The sequence below is a fragment of the Pongo abelii genome, chromosome 23 (genome assembly GCF_028885655.2).
Source record: "Pongo abelii isolate AG06213 chromosome 23, NHGRI_mPonAbe1-v2.0_pri, whole genome shotgun sequence".
NCBI lineage: Eukaryota > Metazoa > Chordata > Mammalia > Primates > Hominidae > Pongo > Pongo abelii.
Window position 1 is genome coordinate 44,943,958 of NC_085929.1, and position 13,803 is coordinate 44,957,760.

Here is a 13,803-nt window from a genome sequence, read left to right on the forward strand (position 1 = left end):
CTGTCATCCCCATTTTACAGGTGGGGAGATGGAGGCATGAGGCATTGAAGCCAATTGCTCAAGGTCACAGAGGGTGATTTGAAATCCAGGGCTCCCTCCTCTGGGCCCAGGAGAGCCGCAGAACTTAAGGGCACCTTCTTTCAGGAGAATCGCCAAGATCTTAAGTGGCCAGCCGTTCTCTATACAGATGTGGACTCCGCATGAGGCAAGGGGCTGCCCAAGGTCACAGAGCAAGGCACTGACAGACCAGGGTCCTGAACCAAGCCTCCCTGCCCCCAGGCTCCACCCAGACAGGGGGCTGGCAACATGACCCGACTTTCTGCCCTGGTCCTGGGATCTCCCCAAGACTGGAGCCCATGTCCTGCCTCTAGCTGCTGCCCCCAGAAGCCCCCCAGCATCTAGGACTGAGATGGGAAGGATGAGCAGGAAGGCAGGGAAGAAAGTTGAGGGCTGGCCACTTGCCCCCGGCCCTCTGGCCCTCCCCTCCTGCTCTCCTCGTGCAGGGGGAGCGGCGGCGGTGGTGATGTAATGCACTCGGCTTTCGTCCCGGTGCCAATCTCAGAAGAGAGACGACAGATTGCGTGAGCCAAATTTGGCATCCTAGGGGGAGAGGCATGAAAAGTGGAGATGTGGAGGAGCAGAGAGGAGCCTGGGGTGGTGCAGGAGGAGCCCCCTGCCCTACAGCCCCGAGGTGCCTCCCCTCCCTCCCCTCAGGGCCCCTATCTCTTCCCCAGCTAGCCTGGCCCTGGGGCCTCCCCTCCTCACTCTGAGGGGCCAGCCTGGCTGCTCCCCGGACCTCTTGAGCCCGGCGCTGCCAGGCCTATCCGCCACCCCCACCCAACACTGCTCCAGCTCTGTTTCCCACCGCCGCTAGTTTCCTGGTTACCATGTTGCTGGTTGTCATGTCGCTTACATGTCCTCGTGACTCAGTGGTCCCCGCAGAGGGGCCCCCTCCTCCTCACACCCCCCTTAGCACTCGCCCCCGCCTCCCCCAGATCCACATTAAGAACCAGCCCGCCCTGTAAGCCTACACTGTTCCTCCTCCCCTTCCTTCTTATCCTAAGCTAAGACATCTTCTCACAGCATCTCCCAGAGCTACTTCATTCTCTCTTTCGCAAATGTCTACGAACCTACTATGCTCCAGGCTGGCGCACGCGGCTTTCACAGACCTGACACAGTCTGGAAACTGCTCAACACCCTGATGAAGTCAGTATCATCATCCCTATTCTCCAGTTGAAGAAACTGAGGTTCAGAGAGGTCAAGCCACCCACCCAAGGTCACCCAGCAGAAACTCAACCAGCTCTGCCTGGTCACAGCCACTCCAGAGGATTTTCTGAGAGAAGAGCTTTCTTTTCAAGGATAACCCAAAGGGCCATGAGAAATAGTACCCCAGATTCCCCCTCTAATCCTGGACACTCCTCCTTGGTCAGCTATTTCTGCTATATTCCCACTGCCCCACGCCCCCCTCCACCCACTAGCTGTTCATCTCTCTTAAGGTAAAGTGAGTCTTTACTCCCATCTCCCCAGCGCTTTCCCCAGCCTGTGAACAGCCCTCTGCTCATTGAGCCCAGGGCCCGCCTTGGAGGTCACTGGGGCAGGGAGTGACGTCCCCATGCCACAGACGTGGAAGCTGACGGTTGGGAGGAGAGTGACCAGCCCAGGGGGCTGCTCTCCCAGCCAGCTGAGCTCATTTCTGGGAGGCTGAATGGAGGACATATGAGACCCACTGCCCAGTGTGGAAAACCCCAGAAAGAGTCCCTCCTCCCAATGAGAATGGAGTGGAATGTTCTAGGCTCAGCCCTTCCAACTCCAGTTGGGATATGGGTCAGCTCAGTGGCCAACAGTCTCTGTTCCCACCATGCTGCACCCTTCTCTTACCCCAGCTGCCCTGCTCCACCTTTTGCTCCCCTCAGCACAGGCCAAGCCAGGGCCACAGTGAGGCTCTTGGGCCCCTAAAGTCCTGCTAACTGCCCCCAAAAGGCCTGAAGCCATGGAGGTCACGGGACTGGATGTGGCGGAGAACACACACACACACATACACTCGGCTCCAGCCCTTCTCTGGGCCTCCCTCCCTGAGTTCTCCACCTCCCCCAAACCTGCTGCTGAACACTCTACTGCTCTTGAGGCCCTGCTCTGTCAGCTGGCCAGGCTGCCCTGCCTCTAGCCCTCCGCTCCACCCCACCCAGCTTGCCACCTCCCAACTCCCTGCACCCTGTCCATCCTGAAGCGGGGACACTGGGGGCAGAAGTGTGGGTAGGGGGCAGGGAGGCTGGCACTGGTGGGGGGACATTCGGCAGGTTGCAGGGGAAGTTCTCCTTGCGGGAGGCTCATTGAGACCTCTCTTGCCTTGGGGTGCTCCCTACACGCGGAAGAAAAAGCAGCCTCTGCCTCCCTCCCCAGCCTCAGTTTCTATCACTGTGAAAGTGCAGTGCCTCCTCCACCAATCCCTGCCCCTGCGCCCTGGGGTCGTGTGGCGCAAAGTAGGTGCTCAAAACATGAGAAGTGGGATTTCGTTCTTCAGATCACAGGGCCATTTGCAACGAGGATGCAGCTGGGGAGGCGGAAAGGCGGCATCCCCCACCTTGCCACAAGTCACCTGCCTTGAAGCTCCCCGGCATGACAACTGGGGTGGGTGGAGGCAGGGAAAGGTCATGGCCGGGGCAGGAGGTCAAGACCCCTTCCACCCACTTCTCTCCCCCTTTCCAGGCCACAACCCAGACCGCGACGCTCCCAGACGGACAGACGGACAGAGCCCGCCCGCTCCCGGGGAGTCACGGGACCGCGCGCGCGGCGCCGGGCAGCCGGGACCCGGCTCCGGATCAGGTGCGGAGCGGGCGGGGCCGGAGCGGCGGGCCCGGGACACACAGACACGCACGCGGCGGGACAAACTGACGGACAGCGCCCGGGGTGGGCGAGCGCGGCTTACCGCTGGGCGGAGGGTCCGACGAGAGTCCGGGAGGCGGCGAGCGGGCGCTACATCCCACGGCGCGATCCGGCGGGCGGCGTCCCGGGCGCGGAGAGGGGAGTCCCGGGGCCCCCTGCCCGCGAACTCGGCCGGCCGGCCCGCGCTCCCCTCCCCTGCTGCCGCTCCGTCCGCGCGTGGGTCTTGGGGTCTCCGCGCGTCCCGGCCGTCCCGCGCCGCTCCCCGCGGGCCGCCCAACTTTCAGCGCTGCCCCGCGCCGCGCCCTCGGCGCCGCCTCGGCGTCAGCATCGTCGGGCCCGGCCGGGCTCAGAGCGCGGGGGTCCGGGGGCCCGGGGCGCCCCGCCGCCCGCGCCCCCCACCCCCGCTGCAGGCGCCCTCCCCGCCGCCGTCCCCCGCTGCGCCCGGCTCCCTCGCTGTCACCCGCTCCTGCTCGCGCGCTCTGCCCCCGGCCCTGCGCTCCGCTCCCGGCCCCGCTGCGCTCGGCCCCGGCCCCGCGACCCCTCGGCCTCCCGGCCTGGGGTCGCCCTCCCCGCCCCCGCCGGCCGGGCTCTGCCGCCACCTCCCCGAACGCTCTCGCGTCTCTCGCCCGCCGCCGGAGTCTCCGCCGCGCTCGCGTCCCCGTCCCTCTCCCGGCCTCCCTGCCTCCTGCGGCCCCGCTCGCCCTCTGCCCGTGGGGTCTCCGTCTCCGTCGCGGTCGCCCGCCGGCCTCCCCCCGCCTCCCTCTGCCCGCGCTGCCTCTCTCCCCTGCGCGTCTCTGTCCGTCTCCCTCGCGGCCTCTGTCCTTCTCTGCCTCTCCCCCTCCCACTCTCCGTGCGGCCCCCTCTGTCTCGGACCCCGGCCCCCGCCTCGGCCGCGTCCCCGGCTCGCCCGGGAGCCCGAGCTCCCGCCGCCCGCGGCGCGCCGAGAACTCCCAACTCGCGGCACGCCGCCCCGCTTTGCGAGACTTTCGCCCCTCCTCACACGTGACCCGCGCCCCACTGCGGAGGCCGCGCGCCCCCCAGCCCGGGAGCCCCGGCTGCCCGCGGGACCCCGCCCTGCCCGCCCCGCGGCCTAACCCGGCCTCAAGCTCCCTCCCGCGGGGCCCGCGGCGTGGAGCAGGGGCTGGGGAGGGGGGCTGCTGGCCCCGCTCCTGCCCTGGATCCTGCCCGGGTTTTCCTCCTCGCCCCAGGAGCGCTCCTCCCAGAACCCGTTCCTGGATCCGCTCCCGGGTTTTGTGCCCCCCCCCCAGGGGGCAGGTGGAGAGGGTTCCTCCAAGCCGGGAAGCGGGTGGGTGGGAGCTGGTGCCTCTGGGGTCCCACGGAGTCCGACCCCTCTCCTTGGCGGTCCTCGTACTCTCCCAAAGTACCGCCGGTTAAGGACCCGAAGTACCTCACTCCGGGAGTCCGAGGGGGCCCTATTGGAGGGACCCTCACGATCACTAAGTCACCATTGCCCCATTTTACAGATGGCGAGACTGGGTACCAGAGAGGGTCAGAAACTCGGCCAAGGTCACCCAGAGATGACAAAGCCAGGCCAAACCCTAGTCTCTTGTTCTCTGTCGTTCTCCATTACCCCAAGCTGTCAGGCCTGGGCCCCACACTCTGGGGTGTCAGGGAACCCCCAGCACCCACAGCACTTGTCTAGCCAGCTACTTGCTGACCATCCTGCCACGTCACTCCGAGGAGACAGGAGGGAAAGTGCTCCTCCTTCCAGGGTGGTAGGACGACCGAACACCTGCAGTTAGACAGCCAGCAGAACTTCCCTGGGAGTCTGGCCATCACCGACTAGCCCCATTACAGAGAGGGAGAGACCGAGGCACCCCAAAGCCAGGTGGAGAACTGATGAAATCTGAAATCCCCTCTGGCTTTCCTGAGCCTCGAGGATGTCAGCATAAGAACAGCAACACACAAACCACCACAACTGTTTCCCTTCCTCGTGGGCTCTCCCTACTCAAAAGGGTCCAGTCCCAACTCCTCAGTGTGGTATAGTCAGGCCTCACCTTATCTGGCATCCCACATCCCATAAATCCACAGGTACACCCTGATTCCACAGATTCCAGAACATGCCACAGGCCTCCACACCTCTCTGCCTGCACGCACTGTTCCTCCTCACTAAAATGCCCTTCCACCTTTTTTGCCCAGAGAATTGCTGCTGTTCCCCAAGCCCAGCCTCAGTGCCACTTCCTTGAGAAGGCCTCCTGATGACCCCAGCAGAAGTCATTTATCACCTACTCATTCATTCAACCAGCACTAGGCACCCACCACGTACCAGCCCCTGGGCTGGGCACAAGTATGGTTCTTGCTTAGTGGGATGAGGAGTCAGGCTAACCTAGGCTCAAAAGCAACTAGGAGCTACTTGACCTTGAAAAAGTTTTTATTTAATCTGTCTGCAAATTGAGGACCCTAACATCCTCCATTCCCAAGGGGTAGATTAAGTAAGGTGGATGCACAAGAAATACACAGATCATGGTAGGCGCTCAATAAATGTAGCCATCCTTTCTCACGGCTCTCTCCGACTGTGCAGACCTCCAGAACGCACGTCCTGTTCCACGCCTCTCCCTGGTTACCCTGCTGTGTCCTCACAGGCAGACAGCCAGGACTGATGTTCCATCACATGAACGCTCAGTGCGTGGATGCAGGGGAGACTCAAGCAGCCTGAGTGCCCTGTGGGCAAGAGATGTGTGCCTGGTCTTTTTCACCTTTTCCGTGGATTGAAAGTGGGAGGATGAGGGTGAGACAAATGATCTGCCTGGCCACAGGCCTGACCTGGTCGCCATCCTGGGAGTGTGGGGTGCAGGGAGAGGAGGAAGGGGAAGGAAGGAGGGGAAAATGGAGACAGGGATGTCTGTAGATCCAAAGCTTCTACTGTCACAGAATCAGTCTCCCGATGCCAAGTCCCCGGGCACAAACTTGAAGATGGGATGGGGGCTCTGGGACAAGGAGGGTTACCTTGCCGGGCCTGGGCCGCACCCTGGGGCAGCTGCTCATCCTGCAAGGAGACTGGACTGGGAGGAGGTAGGGAGAGGCAAGCAGAGGAGCTCCAGGCAGGGAGAGGTTCGGAGGCCCCAGGAAAGAGCCCTTTCTCTCCTCTCCAGCCATGTGTGACCCCAGGCAGCTCAACTCTCCTCTCTGGGCCTTTGTTTCCTCATATGTAAAGTGAGAAATATAATACCCACTTTGAGCATCAGGGTGTGTGTGTGTGTGTGTGTGTGTTGTTGTTTTTAGATAGGGTCTGGCTCTGTTGCCCAGGCTGGAGTGCAGTGGCGCCATCTCAGCTCACTGCAACCTCCGCCTCCTGGGCTTAAGCCATCCTCTCACCTCAGCCTCCTGAGTAGCTGGGACCACAGGCATGTGCCACCATGCCAGGCTAATTTTTGTATTTTTTGTAGAGACAGGGTTCTGTCATGTTGTCCAGGCTGGTCTCAAACTCTTGAGCTCAAGCGACCCACCTGCCTTGGCCTCCCAAAGTGCTAGGATTACAGGTGTGAACCACCGCACGTGGTCGAGCAGCTGTTTTGAGGATAATCAAAGACGAAAGGAAGACTTCACATTGTTCACCTTATATGTGAGTAGCTTCTAGCCCTGTGTGAGGTGGGGGGCGGAGATGGAAATGGGCATGCAGAGGCCTGGGGGCAGTGTGAGGGAGTTGAGGAAAGGCTTGGGTGTCAGAACCTGTGTGACCCTGGGCAAGATGCGTGTCCTCTCTGGACCTCAGAGGCCTCGTCTGTCCTAGTGGGACAGTGTGGACTAGGTCTCCCAAGGGTAAGTGGGCTTTGTCATGATCCACCACAGATGCACCCCCCCAGATGGAATGAGGACAACCCGCTTCCCCTGCGCTCGTACCCCTAGCTCAGCACTATCCATACCTTCACAGGGATTGTCTCCTTTGATTCTTGCAAGAATTCTCCAGGCACCTGTTACCAATGGGGAAACTGAGGCACGGGCAGTAATGCCATGAGTGGCAGGGCCGGGGTGGCCAGGAACAAAGGTCTGGAGGAAGGAGTTTTGCTCTGAAGTTTGGAGGAGAATGCTGATAAAACCTCTGTCCACCATACACTTTGGTAAAACGTCCTGGCCATCTCCATTCTCCATTCTCTCCTTTGATCCTCACAAGATCTCCGTGGGGTACGGGCTATGCCTGTCTTTACCTCACAGGTGAGGACTCTGAACTGACACACAGAGAGGGGAAGTGGTTTGTCTGGAGTCAGGCAGTAAGCAACTGTCTGGGCCAGGATTTGAACCAGGCTCAACTTCCATTTTCTGGGGAAAGGTCATTCCAGGCTAGCAGAACACTCACTAACCGATTTACTCTGGGGTCCTGCTCATACCTCCTGGGTCCTACAGGGGCCCTGAGAGCCTGTGTAGAGGGCTGAGAGGAGTGGAAGGGAGGGCAACTTGGGCCAGGCAGGTGGACAGCTGGGGAGGAGAGGGAAAAGGCCACTTCAAAATGCTAGAGCCACACAGTCCAGAGGTTTTTGTCCTAGAGAGTGTCTTAAAGTTCAGCCAGGGCCAGACGTGGTGGCTCACACCTGTAATCCCAGCACTTTGGGAGGCCGAGGCGGGCAGATCACTTGAGGTCAGGTGTTCGAGGCCAGCCTGGCTAACATGGTGAAACCCCGACTCTACTGAAAATACAAAAATTAGCCAGGCATTGTGGTGCGCACCTGTAATCCAAGCTACTCGGGAGGCTGAGGCAGGAGAATCACTTGAACCCGGGAGGCAGAGGTTGCAGTGAGCTGACATCGTGCCATTGTACTCCAGCCTGGGCTACAGAGCAAGACTCCATCTCAAAAAAAAAAAAAAAAAAAAAAAAAAAAGGTCCAGCCAGCCCATTCTGCAGATGAGGCAAATTGAGGTAGCCCAGATACTTAGATTAGAAATCAGATCAGGACACAGCTGGCCTGCCTTGGAGCTCTAAAGTCCCAGGAGCTCCCGGGGGGTGAGGTCCAGAGGTGATTAAAGGGACACTGGGGGGCCAGAGGCCCAGAACCCATCCCAGCAGGCTGTGCCCTGGGGACAGAGGACTGTAGGGGTCTCTCCTGCCCTCCACCTCCACCCTCGCCCACCCCCCAGCACTCAGTAGTCACCAGGGTGGAATATTTTAGCACCTATAGAAAAACCGCCACAGACGGCCGTGGCAGCTGTTGCTAAGGAGACGCTCCCAAAATAGCCCCCCTCCGCCAACCTTTCCCGCTGCTGCTCCTGCTGTGGGGAGGGGAGGAGACCAGGCAGGGAGGGGGTGGCACATGAGTGTTCGCCCTAGGCTCACCCACCCACCCTGGCCCCTGGTGCCCACCCTGGCCCAAGACCTGGGCTGCCACAGGTCTGTGGAAGGGCAGGAGCTGTCCCATGCATGCCTGTGATCTCAGTCACAGTCCTCAGCTAGGGAAGAAGGTCATTCAGGTGATAGGAGAGGGGGGAGCAGAACCCCCGCACCCAAGACCCCCCAGCATACTCCCACACATACACAATTACAGGTTATCACAGTTCTCCACATCCACTGTACACACCACAAATACAGTCCCACGCATGCCCACTGAGGGGTACACACACGCCAGCAAAGATGCATTAGATGCACGGGTAAACGTATGCCACAACTACACAACATCCACCTGCACACACACACCATGGAGCCGCAAAGACCTGCTTTTATATCCACATATTCACACACCCATCCCAAATACACACGTACACCAATATATGTACGCCAGGCACACGGACACACACACCAATGTACATATACCCTCACAGCACATGGACACACATATTCACAGATACACACAACTGTCCAAACACATGCCCAGCCTGTGGCATCTAAAGGGCAATCAGTGGTGTTACCCAGTAGGCTCTGTCTGGGGTGCTGTGTCTTAGGGTTTCCAGAAATTCTCACTTAGTGGGGAACTTCTACAATCCAACCACAGGGCAGAGGGTAAGGAGGAGGTGGCAGGCAGGTGGATGAAGGGTTGTGTCTCAGTGAACTCCTTTAAGTCTGGGGACCAGATGATGACTGGTGCTCAGGAGAGCTGCCCTGGACCCACTTCTCCAAGGGGAAAGTGGAGTAGACTCTCACCCGCAGACTTGAAACTTCTGGGCACAGAGATTTCTGAGCCCCAGGGGCTGGGGCGATAAAGAGGACAAGATGGCAATTGGGTGGCAACTGTGATGGTCTGTGGCATGCGCAAGGCACTTTCCAGTTGGTGAGCCGCTTTTACACTCCATTATTTCACACTCTTGGTAACAGCTACTCTGAGATACTGGTGGAGGTGTCCCCATGTCTGAGTCTCAGAGAGGAGAGAGAACTCCACGACCACACAGTAAGTTACTAGCAGAGCTGGACCCAGAACCCAAGGGGGTGCCAGCACCCAGCCCCAGTGCCTTGCACTTGGCTGCACTGCACGAACTTGGAAGGAGGCCACCAGGTGCAGGGCCTAGCTCTGCCCCTGATGAGCCCCGAGTTACTGGGGGGCAGCCAGGCCCTCCATCTTCCCACCTGGAAAGCTGAGAATGAATCCCCAGGGGTGTTTTCAAGCAGCGGCTTGTGGCCACCGTCAGGGCTGGGGAGTGGTGTTTGCCGGAAGTCCTCGGAATGCCAGCGCAAGGACGAAGGGTGGCCCAGCCGCTCCCCTCCTCGTTTGGCCAGCCGCGGTCTCTCTCCAGCCTCGCTCTGTGACTCCTGAATCCGGGCTCCAGGTCTTCGTTCGCGCCTCGTCACTCTGGAGACGCTGCGAGCGGCTTGCGGTTGCCGTAGGAACCTCGCCAGGGCCTCCGCGCGGCGCACGACTCCGCGCGCTGAGAGCCGCGTTTTGGTCACCGAGAGACACCTGTCGCCAGCGGCGAGGGGTGGGGGCGTCGCGGCCCGGGTTATTATGCTTTTCTTTTTAATTGAGGTGTAACTTACAAATAGTACAGCGAACATCTTAAAAGTACAGCTCTGCGGGGCGCGGTGGCGCACGCCTGTAATCCAGCACTTTGGGAGACCGAGGCGGGAGGCTCCCTTGAGCCCAGGAGTTCGAGACCAGCCTGGGCAACATAGCAAGACCCTGTCTTTTAGAAAAAAATAACAGTGTAATGGCGTGCACCTGTAGTCCCAGCTACTCGGGAGGCCGAGCCGGGAGAATGGCTTGAGCCCAGGAGTTCGAGGCTGCAGTGAGCTATCATTCCTGTCACTGCACTCCTACTCCAGCCTGAGCAACAAAGCGAGACCCTGTCTCTTAAAAAGAAAAAAAAAAAAAGGTACAGCTCGATTAATTTTTCAGACATACTCATAAAACTCGTGTTACCCCCACCGTGATCAAGACACAGAAGACTTCCAGACCCTAGAAGTCTCACATCTTCAGGAATAAACCTGTGAGGGAGAGGGAGAGGTCACCATCTGAAACCCTGGAGTTGTCTGTTTTTGCCCCTCTCTGCTCTGGCAGACCCTCTTTGGGCCTCAGTTGCCTGTGAAGGGAAGCAAGGAGCTGAGGTGACGTGCATTGCATGGTTTATATCTTGCAAATCGCTTTAGATATTTAGCTAACTTTAGCCCGGATAACTATTGTATGAGGTCAGTACTTGGTTTATACCCAGGTTAACGATGTGAACACTATAACTTGGAGAGATTAGCTAGTCTAAATTCAGATAGCTCTTAGGTGGTGGAGTTTGAGGGCCTAACTCATCTGTCTAACCTTGATGCTCATCTTTTCTTTCTTCCCTTCCTTGGCCTCTACAGGCCGGGCGTGGTGGCTCACGCCTGTAATCCCAGCACTTTGGGAGGCCAAGGCAGGTGGATCACCTGATGTAAGGAGTTAAGAGACCCGCCTGACCAACATGGCAAAACCCTGTCTCTACTAAAAATCCAAAAATTAGCCGGGCGTGGTGGCAGGCGCCTGTAATCCCAGCTACTCCGGAGGCTGAGGCAGGAGAATCGCTTGAACCCGGGAGATGGAGGTTGCAGTGAACTGAGATCGCACCACTGCACTCCAGCCTGGGTGACAGAGTGAGACTCCATCTGAAAATAATAATAATAATAAAAATAAATAAAGAATGGTACAAGTAAAAGGCACTGGCGGGGGGTGGGGGCAGGCCACGTCTTATCTCCCCGCCTTTGTGCAATTAGTACCTTCTACTGGGGACTCTCTTCTCTTCCCCAAGGTTTTGTCTCCGAGGCAAGCTCCTACTCACCCTCCAAAGCCCACTAGAGCATCATTTGCCCTAAAGGCTTCCTTAAGAGCAGTCCTCCCAGGGACTCCCTCCAACCGACAGTGATTGCCGTTTTTCCTCTGTGCGGCCCAGTCCGTGCACAGGCACCCACCTCCCACAGCACCAGAAAGGCCCCTGGAGGCTGCACCTAAGTTCAACCCGCAAGGCGCCTGGTGCCCAGCTGGTCTTCAGTAAATGTGTTTGTAACTAAAACGGGAAGAGAGGTTTTGAGCCTTGGTGTTTATAACCTTGGTGTCTCAGTAAAATGCGGCCCGCGCTGCCCCTGCCTCCTGTCACTCAAAAGATATTGAGCTGGGGAAAGAGCTTCCCGAACACCTGGGGTGGAACCGCAGGGAGAGGAAGGCTGGGCCCACCCCGCGCTCGGTTAGGAAATGGACTCGTCCGCGCCTCCGGGCGGGCGGGACCTCAGGGGCTGCCTGGGAAGAGGTCATTCCTTCCACGGGGGAGCGTCCACTCGCCTAGGCCAGAGGAAGACTTGGCGGCCTAGAGGAAGCTCTAGGGAGCCCCGGAAGCCCGGGACATAGCTTTCCTTCCAGGCCCCTGCCCGGTGAGAGACAGCCAATTAAGTGGAGTGATTTTCACTTTACACCCCTATTTCCTTCCACACAGAATTGGAGGCAGTTTGCAGGATATTCCAAACAGTGGTGAAATGTAAGAAAGGGCTAGGACCAGAAAAAGAGAGCGAGCGAGAGAGATTATATATACCTATTTTTAAAAAATAATTGAGCAAGTCCCCCATTCTCTCTTCCATAAATCTGAATTTGAACGTAGAATTTGCTTTGTTAGTGAGAAGAAAACACTCCTTGCCCTTTGAGCTAATGGAAATTTCCCTCTTTGCTTTCCCCTGCAGCCGACACATTTTTGAGTGTTGGGAAATTGAGGCTCAGAGACGTAAGGGACTTGCTGGGATCCACCCAGCAGCAGGGACAGATCGTGAATGACCGTGCAGGTGGCCAGAGTGCTGGCAGGGGCTAGAGCCAAATGTTTTCCGTGAGTAAAGGGTTTCCCCTTTTCTCCATGGGAGCTTTGAAAGTCTCCACCTGGGAGCCTAGTGGGCACAAAAGAGGTGGGGCTAATTACTGAGGACAGAGCCTTAGGACTTTGGGGAGAGGAGAGCCATGTGACCTTGGGGAGCAAGAGACAAATTTGAGCCCCGATTTCCTTATCTGTAAAATAAGGACATAGTATCCATTTCGTAGGGACATCAGGAAAACTGGATGCAAAGAGCAATGACTAAGCATCTGCAATACTTAGTTTCTTTTTGAGACAGGGTCTCACTGTCACCCACGCCCAAGTTCGAGGAGAGTAGCGCAATCTCAGTTCACTGCAACTTTGACCTCCCAGGCTCAGGTGATCCTCCCAACTCAGCCTCTCAAGAAGCTGGAACTATAGGCACGTGCTACCACGCCTGGCTAATTTGTGTGTGTGTGTGTGTGTGTGTGTGTGTTTTTTGAGACAGAGTCTCACTCTGTCACCCAGGCTGGAGTGCATTGGCCTGGTGTTGGCTCACTGCAACCTCTGCCTCCTAGGTTCAAGCGATTTTCCTGCCTCAGCCTCCCAAGTAGCTTAGATTACAGGCGCACGCCACTAAATCTGGCTAATCTTTGTATTTTCAGTAGAGACGGGGTTTCACCATGTTGGTCAGGCTGGTCTCGAACTCCTGACCTCAGGTGATCTGCCCACCTCAGCCTCCCAAAGTGCTGAGATTACAGGCGTGAGCCACTGTGCCTGGCCATAATTTTTGTCTTTTTTTTTTTTTTTTTTTTTGTAGCAATAGAGTTTCACCAGGTTACCCAGGTTTGTCTCAAACTCCTGGGCTCAAGAGATTTGCCCGCCTGGCTTCCCAAAGTGCTGAGGTTACAGGCATGAGCCACTGCGCCTGGCCTGTTTTTATTTTTTTCTTTTTGAGACAAGGTCTCTGTCACTTAGTTTGGAATACAGTGATGTGATCATAGCTCACTGCAGCGTTCAACTCCTGGGCTCAAGTGATCCTCCTGCTTCAGCGTCTCAAGTAGCTGGAGCCACAGGTTTGTGTCACCATGACCAGCTAATCTTTTTTTTATTTTCTGTTTTTTTAATTTTTTGTAGAGACGAGTCTTGCTGTGTTGCCTTGACTGGTCTTGTACTCCTGGCCTCAAGTGATCCCCCTGCCTCTGCCTCCCAAAGTGCTGGGATTACAGGTGTGAGCCACCGTGACTGGCCTACATCTATATTTTTCCCATCTAGCAGATGAGAAAGCTGAGGCCCAGAAAGGGGACATGGCAGGCTCAAGGCCACAGTGGCAGGCCTGGGACAAGGTCTAGCCCCTGGAGCCATCCAGCTTGGGTTCCTTCCCCTCCAGCACCACGGTCCCTCCTCAGACTGTTCCTGGCCTTGGCCAGTTTCCCTGTGATCTTGAGGAAATAAAGGGAAGGGGAGGATCCAGCCTCATTCCAGCCCCACCTCCCCCCCAACACACAGTGGGGGATGCTTCCCAGGACAGATGTTTTCACCAAATGGCACTTGCACGTGCTTTTCTCTGGCTTGGGGAGGAGGTGGGCGCTGAGAAGGAAATGCCAGCTGGTTGGGCAGAGAGAACCACAGCCATACCTGAGGGATTTAAATAGCCTCCGCCTTCTCTGGGCACCGGCTGAGGAGGAGGCATCTGGGCAGGGTTGTAGGGGAGCGGGAAACAGAAGGGCCATTCGGAACCTGCCGCAG

At 57.8% G+C, this 13,803-nt stretch overlaps 1 protein-coding gene across 1 annotated transcript in view; it reads right to left on the minus strand.

The window, feature by feature from the left end:
- KCNJ4 (potassium inwardly rectifying channel subfamily J member 4) overlaps positions 1-3,146 on the minus strand; it is a 28,856-nt gene extending 25,710 nt beyond the window's left edge. The window contains exon 1 of the mRNA XM_002831126.5: positions 2,927-3,146. The gene's annotated coding sequence lies outside the window, so the exon portion shown is untranslated. The remainder of the gene's footprint in view (positions 1-2,926) is intronic.
- Between the last annotated feature and the right edge of the window lie 10,657 nt (positions 3,147-13,803).